Raw genomic sequence first — 14851 nt, 5'->3', positions numbered from 1 at the left:
ATGCAAGTAAATGGCACCATTGGCGGGTTTAACTTCGCGCTATCCCCGGCAGCGTACATCACCGGATGAGGCGAACAATGGCGGATGACTTGTTGAACCAAAAACTAAATAAAATTTTACAAATAGTACCCAGTGGCTGTATTTTCTATCGATCAATTCCTTTTGATTTTGTCCTAGATAACTAATCCTTGTGACTTAGATCGCGGGAGAAAACGACACCCTGATCGTTGCTGAGACACTCCCACGATGCCTGTACCTTGCATAATCATGTCCCATGCCCTTGTCGGAATAGTGGACCGGTGCCGGCGCCAAAAAATAGCGGTTTTACGACTGGTTTGCAACACCTGGCGAGTTTTATTCGCGTTAATTCAGTCCCGGCAAATAAATATGGCGGTGGTTGTGTGACAAATATCACAGCGTGCTTTGTGTGAGTCAGGCAGACTGGATGCGGTAGCTGTGAGGGTGGCTAGCTGCGGCACCGCGACCAGACCAGCCGTGTCTGTGACTGGCCTTCTGCTTCTCCGCCTACTGTTGCTTCTCACGCGATTGACGTCACGGCCAAAGTGAACGAAAAAAACAAATAGAACATTCTTATACGGTACCTGGTTTCCGTTTGTTCGTATGTGCATGTGTGTTAATGCACCACAAGTTTAGAGCGCGCGAAAAGTACGCTCCTGAGTACGCAGACGCCATTGCAAGTGCCTAAGAGTTCGAAACAAAACCTTAAAGGCATGCACTTTTGTAATGATCACTGTTTACTTTCCACGCCTCAAAAAGCTATGCAGAGACCAGCAGGAAGCCACGAAGGGCATCAATGCACCACGGATCGTCCATTCCATCGCTCTAGCCATTGTACAGGTTCGGAGGAAAGTTAGCGGAACAAGCTATTGCCTTTAAACGTTTTTCATGCGTTGCCAAATTGAAATTGGCAGCTGTGGCACGTGCAGGATGCTAGTGGAAGCTAGTGCGTTTTCTCGTGGGCAAATAGTGTTTCTGCATTTATAATAGGGAAGCCGTGATTGTAATTAGAACGGAAGAGCATGCTTCGTTTACTTATTCCCGCATCTGTATACGTGAACGTCTGTACTTGTGTGGCCTTGAGATATCACGCGGTGTCTTGATATCGTGCATCAGACATTATTTACCGAGGTTTTCTCCTTGCTAATTTTCACTTCCCCGAGGAAAAGATACACGGACGAAGAATACGTGCGACATAAACTGATGCTGCGAACGTTCCATGTAAAACGTAGTTGTGGATCATGCTGTACATGTCCTCTGTCCCATTATTGAGCGGATACCGATTAGACCGAACCGGACATTCTATCAGAAAAACTTCTCCTACTGCAAAGCTTTTCTTTAGCTTGTCCGCGAAGCCGTCCCTATAATCTAAAAAAAATTAGACCTTTCCTTTCGCCAAGCTCCGGTTGGACCTGTTTTTAGACGGTGGTCCTCCTACGTTAGCTACACAGGATCCACACTTTGAGCTCGCAGTATTGCCTCTGATAGTTTATTTTCTAGTGGGGGACGAGGGAGAGCGCAGTGCATCAAAGTTTCACACAGAGCACAGATGACATTGCAGAAATTACACTGATCGTGGCGATAGGGAGATCAAAAGGTCTGTGGTCGAAAAAATATAATGGTGAAAGACAGTTGAGCTCGTTTATGTACCTACGCATGTATGGCTGCATGACATCCGCACCAAGAATCACTTTGCATTTTGCAGCTAACAGATGATAGAACATAATTATTAAACTTAATTAAGTTAACTAGTATCACACTATATCAATTAGTGTTACAGAATAAACACAAATTACATAAGTGTTGCTTGTACTGACTATTTTTCTTTCTGTACATTCTCTCAAGAGAACATTTATTCCAGCAACGTAGCACAGTGGGCTAGTTGGTATTGCATCTTGAAAGAACTAAACAGTGCATGAGCTTTTCCCGCGGCGGTTATATGTTTGTTTTTTTGTTCGTTTAAGAGCCAGTTGTGACTCAGCGCTTTTAGTTGTATTCATGTCCAGCAATTTCGGACAAATATTTTGAAAATAAAAAAATTGTGAGGTATTTTTGCAGCAACGGCCACTCGCCGCGGTGGCTCAGTGGTTAGAGCGCTCGGCTACTGAACCAGAGTTCCCGGGTTCGAACCCGACCGCGGCGGCTACGTTTTTATGGAGGAAAAACGCTAAGGCGCCCGTGTGCTGTGCGATGTCAGTGCACGTTAAAGATCCCCAGGTGGTCGAAAATATTCCGGAGCCCTCCACTACGGCACCTATTCTTCCTTTCTTCTTTCACTCCCTCCTTTATCCCTTCCCTTACGGCGCGGTTCAGGTGTCCAAAGATATATGAGACAGATACTGCGCCATTTCCTTTCCCCAGAAACCAATTATTATTATTACAGTAACAGTGAAGGTAAAAATTCATTCTTTTGATATGTAACAAAATCTTCCTCTTAGAGTGTTTCCATCGATCGCATCGAACAGTTTAGGCTCCCATAGGAAAGCAATTGGGAACGCTTTTGACGATCGCAAAAACATTAATAGAAAAAGAAATTCAAGACTGCCATCGGGTGATCTGCAGATATGTTGATTGTTATGGAGAAATCTAATATTATATGAAAAAGTTGCGTTCATTAATGATTTCCCATCCAAAAATGCTTTTGCCCATAATTGCTGGGTATGCCCTTTCCCTGGTCCTTTGTTTTAGTTGAGCTATTTCATTCTTCAAAAACACTTTTGGTGAAGCAATCCTTAAGTGCCAGATCTTTGCGTAAACAACGTGCGCATAGGTAAGGATGCACTTCTTTGCTTAAACCCCATTATGATTGTCATCAACCTAAGAACGACAAATGGAGGACAGAGGCGTCTCTTACATCCCTATACTTAACCCGGTCCTCAATTGAATACAGAGCACTAAAGTTCAGGGGGAACTTTTAATGTGACCTTTGTTTCACACGCGAACAATTTTGTGCAGGCACTCTGTGAGGCATTGATCATGGTGTTGCACTTGAACGATTCGTATGATTCAGTCGAACCAAACAAAAACAACAAAGTGGCGAGTGCTGTTGCCGACCTTCCCAAAACACGGAGATAGCTTACAATGCGAAATGACTGCCTAATGCGTATGATTGCCTAAGAGCTACAGTGAAGCTACTGAAGCATAAAATTACGAACTTATATGGGAACAGCCTGTAGCCTGCGACCTAGTCGTTTTATTACCTTCAGGAGCTTTGCCGCAGGAGAATGATGGCGAAAAAGGAAAGAAACCACAGACTGTTGAGCGCGTGAATACTTCATCCACAGGAGAAAACCATCTGTGCCTGCTGAACAGTTTTTCATACTGGCGTCCTGGCGTCCTGTTGAATGGGGTTCCATACAGGTGACCGATGGTGCGTGCCTGGCTTCGTGTTAACAGCGCCACAGTCATATTACAGCGTAAGCAGTATGATTGTCAATAGGCTAATGTACCGGCGTGTGTCTCTGCGTGACTGCCGAGTGAAGCCTCCGGTGCCTGCATTAAGCACGGAATCCGAGAGGAAAGGTGGACGCTGCGACTTCCCCAAGCGAGCGGCGAGTGCTGAGAGAAGGAAAGAGGCGCCGAAAGCAGGTGCACGTCAGCCGATCACGCCAACCAGCACGAGCCATCGGCTGATCAAACGCGGCCCGCCAAGCCACCAAAATGTGCACAACACTAGAAATTTAAAAGCATAAAAAATCGTCAGATAGCCAGAGAGCCATAAAGCCAGTCAAAGCGAAGTGAAACGTAATTGCAGGAAATGTAAATCATGACAATCCATGAAATCCAGCCAAAGTAATTCGAAATCAATTAGTGCAACTTTCAGGCAACAGGATGCGTCAGAAAGGAAAAGTATCAAATATAAAGGCGTAAAATGGGAAAGGATGGTCCTAAAAAGGCATTCTCCTGACCCAGTTCATCGCATCGGTCCATTTGAGCGTCTGTCAGTTTTCTTTTGTTTCAGGTCGTCCGTAAATCTGTGAGGAGTTGGCCCACATGCGAAAGGGGTCTGTGTTCAAAGATAATGTGTCGCTCATGAGCATTGCTCAATTTTATGCAAATAAAAACAAAAGGTGGGTACTGCCTTGAATTTTATGTTTCCTCTATATCACTCAGATTCCAGTGTGCTTTCCTTATTAGTTCATTGCCTGATATCTTACAACTGTTCTGTGTGAAAATCAAAGCACCAAGAAGGACGGTCTGCTCGGAAAAACATAAAACATTTAAATTTGATTCTGTACAACACACCTGTGTTTTCTTATTGACATCACCAAAAACGTGAAACACTACTTGAAAATCATCCCGGCACCAACGGTGACAGTAAAACATGAAGCTTGCATTATTTCTTTTGGTAACTACATTAAAGAAACATATCTATTTAGAAAACGCATGTTAAAATTCGCAAAGTTGCTTTAAGAAATTGTTGACTGCAAACGAAAAATGCCAGAGCTATGCGCAACTAACACAAGCTTATTAAGCGGCTGCGGGAAGAGTTGGAAGTTTTGGCGTAAATGCAATTCGGTCAAGTAAATTCAGAGCATTGTGCAATATAAGGTGGGTTTTGAGAACTGAGATTTATTTCAGCAATGATATGAAATATTTGAAATGTAATGCGATTTTGTACAGCATTAGGAGGCCCCAAAGTGAGGAACTGTCAGGGGGGGGGGGGGCGGGGGGGGCTCCTAATTAGCAAATAAACAAAATTTGCAAAGCACTAATTTGCAGAATATAAAAAATAAATAAGCATGCATTATTATATTACACCAAAGAGCAACGCTAAAGAAAGCCACACATCATATGAAATCGAGCTGGTTTGATAACGCATAAAGCGGTCAGTGCAAAAAAATTGTTGTTTAGTAAATGAACAGTAGATAGCATTATTCCATTTACGGCACTAGGTACAAAACAACACACATACAGAGGAGTAAAAAAAGCAGATTAATTGCTAGAACAAATTACGCATGCAAGCGAATATTACTTCAATGCTGTTTTAAATGATATCCGGGAAGTGAAAGTTTTCATAACGTAGGGTTAAGGAACGATAATTTCTTTCGCCGCCATATACAGTTTTGCTGACAGATTGTGTAACTTCCTGGCTTGTTTCTTTCACTCCCAACTTAGCCTACAATAGAAAACTGATTATTTTGGCCATTTGTTCTTTGTAGGTCGGCTGAAGTGTTATTTATGTTGTAGTCGTTGCCAATTGCACAAAGGCGACATCGAATGAAAGCATAAACTCAACAGTTGGTGCTTTAGTGGCAGTTGCGTTCTTCCGCTTCCGCTTCGCAAAAACGCGATGGCGGTGTCGTCGTCTGCCGTCACAGAACTCTGCTTTCTTGCGCTAATGTGCAGCTAACAGGGAGGACGGCACACCACCGATCAAATGATCGGGCATCGGTGTGAAAATGACCCCATTTCTACTTTCTTCCCTCACCCTCAATAATCAATCCTTGGTCCTTCCTCACCCTGACCCTCTTGGCCCTCACCCTCACCTCGTAACTATCCCTAGCACTTGCTCCCACCCCAGGTTTGATCGGCCCTCCATCACCCTCGCACTCATAATAATAATTGGTTTTTCAGGGAAAGGAAATGACGCAGTATCTGTCTCGTATATCGTTGGACACCTGAACCGCGCCGTAAGGGAAGGGAAAAAGGAGGGAGTGAAAGAAGAAAGGAAGAGAGAGGTGCCGTAGTGGAGGGCTCCGGAATAATTTCGACCACCTGGGGATCTTTAACGTGCACTGACATCGCACAGCACACGGGCGCCTTAGCGTTTTTCGTCCATAAAAACGCAGCCGCCGCGATCGGGTTCGAACCCGGGAACTCCGGATCAGTAGTCGAGCGCCCTAACCACTGAGCCACCGCGGCGGGGCCTCACAATCGGCACTTTTAACGTTCGAGCTATCTTTCCTTGCTGCAGATGCAGCCGTGCATTGTTAATATGTAGACGTTGACCGTCCAGGAAAATTGTCCATAAAGTGAGTCGTCCGTATTAACAAATTGATAAGAGGAAACTATTTGAGAAAAGTGATAGACAATTTAACGTCTGGTTCCTTGCGAAGCGGTGGGCAGTGCAGTGGTAATTAAACAAATTCTTGGAAGCTCCAAGTGTGTTATCCTGACCACCATGTACTTAAAAAAAAGCTTGAAGGGGCAGTTAAGCTCTGCCCAAGGGTTAAAGGGGCTCTGAAATGGGCTCTAATAAAGTTGCGGTATGCCTGGGAAGTCAAAGCACGCCGCTTCACAAATATCGTTCAGCAAGAATTTTTTTAATGCGCTTTGTAGGGGCTGCGTTGTCTGCAGTCAAAATTTTAATTCCAGCGTCTTCGCGCCTTTCCCTCTCATCTCGTCACCTTTTGCACGCTGGAAGGTAGGCGCTCCTCAGCCGGCCCCACCTCCAGGGGAGAGCTTCCTGACCCGCCGGAGCTACGCGGCTTATTGGCCGCGGCCATGGTAGCTACCTGACGTCTGAAAGAATCCAACCAATAGCCATCTCTCAACATGTATATGTAGATGCGAGAGACGGAGGATGGAGCGAGCATGAAAAAGTCGCCGGGAAGGGCTCGGCAACTTTCGCGCGTGATTGTGGGTTCTCTGCTGCTTGTAGAAGTGTATTATTTGGCTCAGGTGTTCGTGACAATACAACGCAGTGATTGAGCAAGTTGATGTCGTCTCCTCGGAAGGTGTTTCAGAGCCCCTTTAACGGGTTCTCTGAGCGGCCAGGGTCCTCTTTGTGCATTAATTCGCCGGCACGGGCGTTGTTCTCTCTTTCACTATCACACAACGCTTGAACTACATTTAAGAGTACAATGTGATAGCATTAGATATCCCTCTCGCACAAGTACTCCCTGTCGCCAAGGTTCTGCCTTTATGTCCCTATATGAGGAATTCGTCATTCTGCACTTGACATTCACAGGCCGCAGGGAGACCTCATACTCCTACTGGCGCTGTAGTGCAGAGATTAAGCGATGCGCCACTGCCACGGCAGGTGGCTGTTGCAAACACAACCACCGGTGGGGCTTGTGAGAACCAGGTTGCTCATCCCGAGCAACCTCTCGTGGACAATCAATAATTTAACTGCCATCTGCCGCGGTGGGCACGTTATGATGATGTCGCAAGGTCACGTGACCTAAGTGGCAGGCAATCCTCCTGCTTTTCTCGACACACCGGCGCCGGCGTTGACGCCTAACGGGTACTTTAAGGTTGTGGCTTTAATAATAGGATGCTGTTTGAAGCACGTAAAGGTCTATGAAACGCACGATGGCCTCTCATGGCGTCGTGACGCAGTATCTCCTATTACGACTGCTCCCATACCACAAATCTCTAGTAGATATATGTGTTAAGTAGGCGGAGAGATGTTGAAGCAAGCTTTTAACCTAACACAGGTTGTTAAGAAAGTATCGTTATCTCTTAGCAACCATCCATCCAATATGACCGTCGACCAAGCATCATAACACTGGAAAGCTTGAAACCACAAAACAAAGCTTTCATCCTGGAAGTTGCATTTTTTCCCTGCTTCTTGCTGGCGTTCCAGATTGAAATATAAGAATTGAAATACCTGGTTTTGATGTCCAGGCTTCGCTGTCATCGCTGTTCATATTAAGGCTACAAGTTTCCATTGACCCTGATAGGTTCGGTGCGCTTTCTCGCCTATACATTGCCCGTAAAGCGAGTTTCCATATAAACGAAGTGAGAAAAAACAATTTCGGACCACAAAAAAATTGTCCATAATTGTAATCGTCCATATTAACGAGTGTCATACTAACCGGGCACGACCGTGAATGCCGGTGCTACTCAATCTTACTATAGGCATGAACTATAGTTGACTACGTCCGCTTTCGGCTGTGTCGAGCAGCATAGAGCTTGCTTAGCACTCCGAAGTTCTCAGTAGCCATGGATGACAGCAAGAAATAATACATGCAGTACGGTCATGTTGTAGCCGATTTCTGTTATGATCCGGAGCAGTAAGGTACTTCTCCCGTCAGCGGCTAAAATGAACTGCGCCGGGAGAATCGGGGCAGTGGAAAGCGCAGAAAAATTCTTGTCACAACGCACTAAGCAGCCAGTCACGAGCAAATGCCAGGAGAATTTCAACCAAGAAATTCTTTCGGCTGCCTGTGGAGTACTAGACACTGCCACAATTATTCGGACCGACCTGTCCACCGCGGCACACTGCTGATTCGGACTGCTGTCCGGCTGCAGGGGTCACGCTTGATTAGCCAACCGTAGGCATGGGGCGTACGTGGCAGATTGGAGAACAAAATACCCTACTCCGAATCAAGTTGCAGGCAAACACTGTCATGCACAGAGCTTAGAAGTAACAATCACCGTGATTTCCAAATGGGAAGGCACACAAGTGCGCACGAATGAGAAATTACAACGTTACATGGATAAAACAAAAGACAGCATAATTAGTTAACACATGTGTAATACCGATGCCATGACCGAAGAAAGACGCATAACCCTGCACAATGTTACAAGATTGAACGAGGCAGTACTGAAGTACAAGTCAAAATACAAAAATAGAGCTGCACGGACAAAGAGAGAGTTTGAGAGAGTGGGGTGAAGCGGTGGCTTACCTGCGGAATTGAAAGGTCCGGTCTCAACGAGCCCCGCCAGAACGCAGTTGCTAGATGCGGATCCGATGTGGTGTCACGGATGCCGGTGAGGTTGGGCAATGCACCTTGGGGGCCGCCGTCACCGACGTATCAGAACCACGCCGGGGGCTCGCTTGCCGGCCGTATCCCTGGTTAGCATCACAGGCGTCGCAAGCACCGGCTTCCTCCGGGCTATATTCCCGGCTCCTGCTTTTCCCGCCGCCGCTTCCCTATAGTAAAGGAAGGGGATCTAAAGGAATGCCACCCAAGCATTAAAGCTCGATCTCGAAAGAGAAGGGAAGAGATAGCGGGAGACACAGAACGCAGTGAGAGACACGGTAACGGACTAATATTGACTTTGAGCTCGTAACTTCTTTCGTAGAGCGAAGGGCGGAAACAGGTAGGGCGGCAAAAGACACGACTGCGTAGGGCGCGTGAACTAATCATGGACAAATATTAACCATTGCTTTTTCCAGCAGCACTCGGTTTAAAATTCGTCCTTTCTACGCTTTTTTTTTCATGCGTTGGTTGTCTCTTCTTCGCAGCTTTTGGTGTCTGAAGACGGATCCTCGCAAGCCGTGGTTCGTGTCGTAAAGCGCTTCGTTAGTCCGCAGCCGCCACTACTTCGTGGAAGCGCTGTGTTCGTTGGCGCCGGGAATGGTCCAGCATTTTGTGTGTGGTTGTAAAGCTTTTCCACGGTTATGTATAGACATCAATATATATTCCGCGGATATTGTGTGGCCGCTCTGTTGTAGATTGCTTCCTTTCGAGTAACACAGTGCTACCTGTTTGGTAACCCGGCCGTTTCCTTCGTCAATCGATAAAGGTTTCTCTATGCTCCTCTTACTCCTGCTGTGTTTCGAACGCCATTACTCGTTTCCAATTTAGTTGGTATGCAGCTCGGAGTGAATCTGCTGTGCAGGTCGTGCAGCTCGCCTTTAGATTATAGTTCTTGTGAAGTTGCTTTCCTCCAGTGATCGTCCCCGTGTCCAAGCGTGGTCTGGAATAGATTGTGCCCCGGTCGGGAAATATAGCGAAAGGCCAGGGCAGGCACGAACTTTGAGACACACCCTCACCCTCTACCCGTGCATCTGTCTCTCCTCACCCTCTCCTCATTACCTCAACCCTCCGTCACCGTCGCCCCCCCCCCCCCCCCCTATGTAATACCCTCAAATTGAGGGCCTTTAGGGGTATTTTGCATATATATATATATATATATATATATATATATATATATATATATATATATATATACATTTTTTTCATTCCATTCCCCCTTCACCTTACCGAATGAAGTCCTCATGAGGTGAGGGTGCGGACACTCTCATGAGGGCTCACCCTCGTGAGTGCGCCCATGTCTGTGTCGGGGAGACATAGCAGTCTGTAACTCCTAAAGGTTTTAAGTCGACACACAAAGCTTATAATATTAAAAATCATTCCCACTTTCAAGCTTAAAATAGTCGATATCTCGTAACCTGATACAGGCAGGAAATGTGTTGCAGCTTTACGTATTTTCGACAATATTTTGCGGTGTACGGGCTCTAAGATGTATACGTGTAATAAAACCCAATATATCATGTTTTACAGTCTTTTATAAACAATCTTGAGTGCTGTTTATATATCATTTTCAGCTTAAGTTTTCTCCCTAGGAAATGTGGAAAAATCTCGGTTACTGCGACAAGAACTAATTCCCTTTACGCGCTCAGATCTGAGCCTTTTCTCCTGGACAATTGCTCTTGCACGCAGGAGTGATTATCGATGAGGCAACACCACCATCCAAGTACAGAAAATTAGGGTGCGAAACTTTCATGGCGATAAGTTTAGTCCCTACACTGCTGAAATTTGTCACCATCCTATTAGTAAATAGGGTTGTTTACGCATGCAGACCTCAACTTGTCGCCGTGGTGCATATTTTATCGATAGGCTTAGGCAAGTGTTAAAGGCACCGGCTGCCTTTTATCTGCTTTCTTTTAGCGTACTATGCCCTATTTTAAAAAAAACGCCGCTGTGGCTCAGTAGTTATTGTGCTCGGCTGCTGACCCGACGGACGCAGGTTCGATTCTGGCCGCAATGTTTGCATTCCAATGTAGGCGAAATGCTAGCGGCCCTTGTACTATGCGATGCCAGTGCACGTTAAAGAACCCCAGGTGGTCGAATTTTTCGGAGCCCTCTACTACGGCGTCCCTCGTAGCCTGAGTGGCTTTGGGACGTTAAACCTTATAAACCAAACCAAAGCCTATTTGAAACTTCACATTTTCACCTGATGTTGTCCTGCGAAAGTGTGCTCAAGGAAAACAACGCGGGGCATCGGGGCTGCGAGCTCATGGGGTAAGGAACGGGGGGCTGACGCCGGTGTGACACAAATATTGATAGTTATTCATTCGGTTTCAAGTGAGAAGTTTCAGAGCTTTTTTAATGTTTGTGAGAGTTTTACTCTTGGCCATCTCTCTCCCGGTTCCCTGCTGTACCTTGCTGCAGGGTGACGATCATCGTAGAGTCGGGGCTGAACCTCAAGTGGTATGACGACGGCATGCGGGAGTGGTACCGCTGCCAAGCCATGCAAGAGGAGCTCTCCTCGAAGGGCGGCGAGCTCTCCTTCAAAGTACTCTGCTACGAAGACATGGCGGCCATATTCGCCCTGTGGGCCATCATGGCAGCATTCGCCCTGGTCGTCTTCCTGCTGGAGTTTGCCTCTCCGGAAAGGCCACGTGGCGAAGCTGCAGGCTCGATCGAATCGAGGCCAGGCGAAGCACTCGCCTCGTAGGACTGCACGCGCCACAAGGCTTCGTCGCAGCATAGTCGTCACTAGTATCGGCAAGGTTGCCAACATGTGTGCAAAACAAAGACGTGTACATTATTCTGCCTACGAAACTGAGACCACAACAGAAGTGGATAAGGTGCACGCCTGTAAAACAGCCGAAGTGGCTAGCACTCAGTAGTAGGAAGGAGCTAGTCAAGTGTTCAGATTTAAACTCTCTCACGATGCATAGAATTTATGGTTATTTTCTTCGCACAGCCGCTTTCGTTCACAAAAACGGTGCGGCGCTCGACTACTGATCCGGAGTTCCCGGGTTCGGATCCGACCGCGGCGGCTGCGTTTTTATGGAGGAAAAACGCTAAGGCGTCCGTGTGCTGTGCGATGTCAGTGCACGTTAAAGATCCCCAGGTGGTCGAAATTATTCCGGAGCCCTCCAATACGGCACCTCTTTCTTCCTTTCTTCTTTCACTCCCTCCCTTATCCCTTCCCTTACGGCGCGGTTCAGTGTCCAACGATATATGAGACATACTGCGCCATTTCCTTTCCCCAAAAACCAATTATTATTATTATCACTTATCACAGGCAACTTCTTTAGACGCGCCTTTTTTGAAGCCCAACAGCCAACAGCACGAGAAGATGGGGCATAGCTATAGTGGTAAAAAAGGAATTAGTTTAGTTTGCGCAGTAATTTTGCATAACACGGCCATCGCAGTGGCTTGAACACTGTTTCGGCTTTGTCCATTGAAAATTGTATGGGCTCCGTGCACAGGTCCCCTGACGAAGATATTTCGGCTCTTCAAGGATAGCCCGATAGACTTACGCAGTGATGTGAGGAGATTTTAATTTTCCAAAAATTAACTGAGAAGACCTACGTGCACTACCTTGATGTAAAAATGCTGATGTTTTGTTTGGAATTGCCTTAGCATTCAATTACAAAAACTGACACGAATTATGTCAGGTGTAAGCGTGCGTCTTGACTTTGTGTTGATTACCGCCACCGTCGAGAGACTTGGTTTTTCTGCTAATATTATGCCAGTAATTTCTCACCACGAAATACTGCACTTCGAAAGTAATATGCGCGGCTAGCTGCTAGAGAAATCAGCATTAAATTAAATTCAGAATTAAGGATACCGTTTCTTGGCTTTTATAATTATTTTTTATTTCTTGAGCAAAATTGCAATGAATTCATCTAAAAACACGCAGCCGGTCTCGAGTCCGTTAAATATCTTTGAATACACTTTAAGACTGCTGTATAAAAATGCATCGGAAGATACGCACTGAAGAAATTAGTTTAGAAAATTAATTGCGCTAGTCTCTGGATTGCACTTCAACTCCTCCGCCTGAAACGTTACATCAAGCGTACAGGAGCCATACAGTTTAAAGCAGCTCATACTACATTACACTATATTCGCACATAGTTACGCACGAAAATAAAACAATATAAGCATAATTTTGTCAATGTCGAAATGCATAGCTTTCTGCCTACAGACCCTGAAAAATTCTGGACACACTAAGCACAGCAGAAGGATCCAGTTAATAAAATTCGTTAGAACCTGAGTAAAATAACTGGTCGTTATTGTGCTGCATCAGCTTTCAATTATAAATTTCTTTTTCAGTGTTTTCAACAGACAATAGGCATGACACTGAACTTCGGTCGCAATGCCTTATCATGCCAGACTAGTTAATATTTGCGAAAAGAGCTGTTGTCGTCCTACCTAATTTAGATAAAAGAAAGTTCCCGTGTTCCAGGCGGCATCGCGAATAAGTTTCTTTCCTGGTACGCAGAATGATGATCTAAATACCTTGTGAATAATTATAATGAAAGCCTTTTAAGTTCAGAAGTTCTAGCTGACTGGAAGGTTGCAAAGATCATTTCGATTCACAAATGTGGCGATAAACTCAGAGTAACTATCTATAGGCCAGTTTCATTACTATGTACTTCGGGTAAGATTATGGTTAATTTTCCATCACTTGATGGCCTTTCAGAAGGCAGCGACTTCTTTTCTATTATCCAATATGGGTTTTTCCGGTTTCGGCGTGGCCTGTCACCCGTAACACAAATAATTCACAAAACCAATGAATTCCTGACGTGTCTATCTGTATACGGGTGGGCAAATAGATGCAGTACTTTTCGACATCGCGAAGACCTTTGATCGCGTTTCGCGCTGTAAGCTGACGGTAAAACTCCGACATCTACTGCAAAATCAGAGTCCTGTCCAGTGGCTTGATTGCTACCTTTCTGAACGGCACCAGCAGGTCTAGATTTCCAGTTCAAATTCACCGAACGCTCCAGTTTTCCGGCAGTCCTTCAGTGCTCCATGCCTGGTTTGTTACTCTTTATTATTTATTAAACGACGAATTTTAATTCCCAATGCGCTGCCATTTTTTTGCGACTGGGGTGTATACGTACCCAGATTTTGAAAAGTGGAGGATTACTGCATTCTGGGCGACCACCTACCAAAAGATTCCACGTAGTGTCATGCCTGGAAAATGTCTTTACCTACAAGTGTTTACAAAAGACGCAGAAAATGTTTTCTTAATTGCCCATTCAAAATTAACAGTGCAGCTTTTATTCCTGTAACTGAGAATAAATATTTTGGATTATACGTAACACTAACTTAAGGTTGAACTCGCACTTTGAGCACAGAGTTTCCAAGGCGCCCAACAGGCTTTAGGTGGCAAGAAACCGTCTCGTGAACCTGTTTTTTGTGTCCCTTGCTCTGTCCGTCTTCCGGTATTTTGCGCTTCCTGGTTTACAACATGCATCACCAACTAGCCCGGCAGCTTGCTCTCCTGAACCGTCTGAACGAAGTTAACAGCTAACACTACACTAGTACGCCCATTGCTGGAACATGCAGACGTCCTTTTCGACCCGCACACCCAACTACATATAAACCCTATTAAAGGTACGCAAAATAAAGCAGTTCGATTCTTTTTTACATTGCTAATGGAAGGCACGTTTCCATCGCTAATCAACAGAGGCTATCTGAACTCGATCGGCTTGAATCCCGCAGTAAGTGGCCTCGACTAAAAATGTTGCATAGCGTCATCAATAATAAGAAAAAAAACATCAACAAATTAAATTTTGAGGCCCACATGCATTATAATGCATCACGTCCAACGAGCAGAAAAAACAATTCGGCAAGTGTGGTGCCACAGTGCCGAACAAAAGCTTACAACTTTTTTTTTTTTTGCCAGAGACGATATCCAAATGGAATAGGCTTCCGGGTGGCGTGGTCTGCTTAACAAATGAGCAGTCTTTGTTATTTGCTGTCGAGCCTTTTTTACAAGCGTAGTGTGTTTGTTAAGCTCACTGTGCGAATCTTTACTTTTTTATTTAAACACAGCGTGTGCGTTCTTGCTCATTCTGTGCTCGCTTCGTTGCCTTGTTGCAGCACAATGTACAACCATGTATGCTTTTACCACTCCTGCGTTGGCTATCAAAAGGCGGCTGGAACTTTTGAACACAAAAAAAAGAAAA

The 14851-nt window shown here is 45.4% G+C and overlaps 1 pseudogene; it reads left to right on the top strand.

The window, feature by feature from the left end:
* LOC144129825 (glutamate receptor ionotropic, kainate glr-3-like) overlaps positions 1-11411 on the top strand; it is a 33329-nt pseudogene extending 21918 nt beyond the window's left edge.
* The last annotated feature ends 3440 nt before the right edge of the window (positions 11412-14851 follow it).

This window comes from Amblyomma americanum, chromosome 4 (assembly GCF_052857255.1).
Source record: "Amblyomma americanum isolate KBUSLIRL-KWMA chromosome 4, ASM5285725v1, whole genome shotgun sequence".
NCBI classification, from domain to species: Eukaryota; Metazoa; Arthropoda; class Arachnida; order Ixodida; family Ixodidae; genus Amblyomma; species Amblyomma americanum.
Note: the sequence above shows the minus strand (reverse complement) of the source record. Positions and strands in the feature narration are given on the sequence as shown.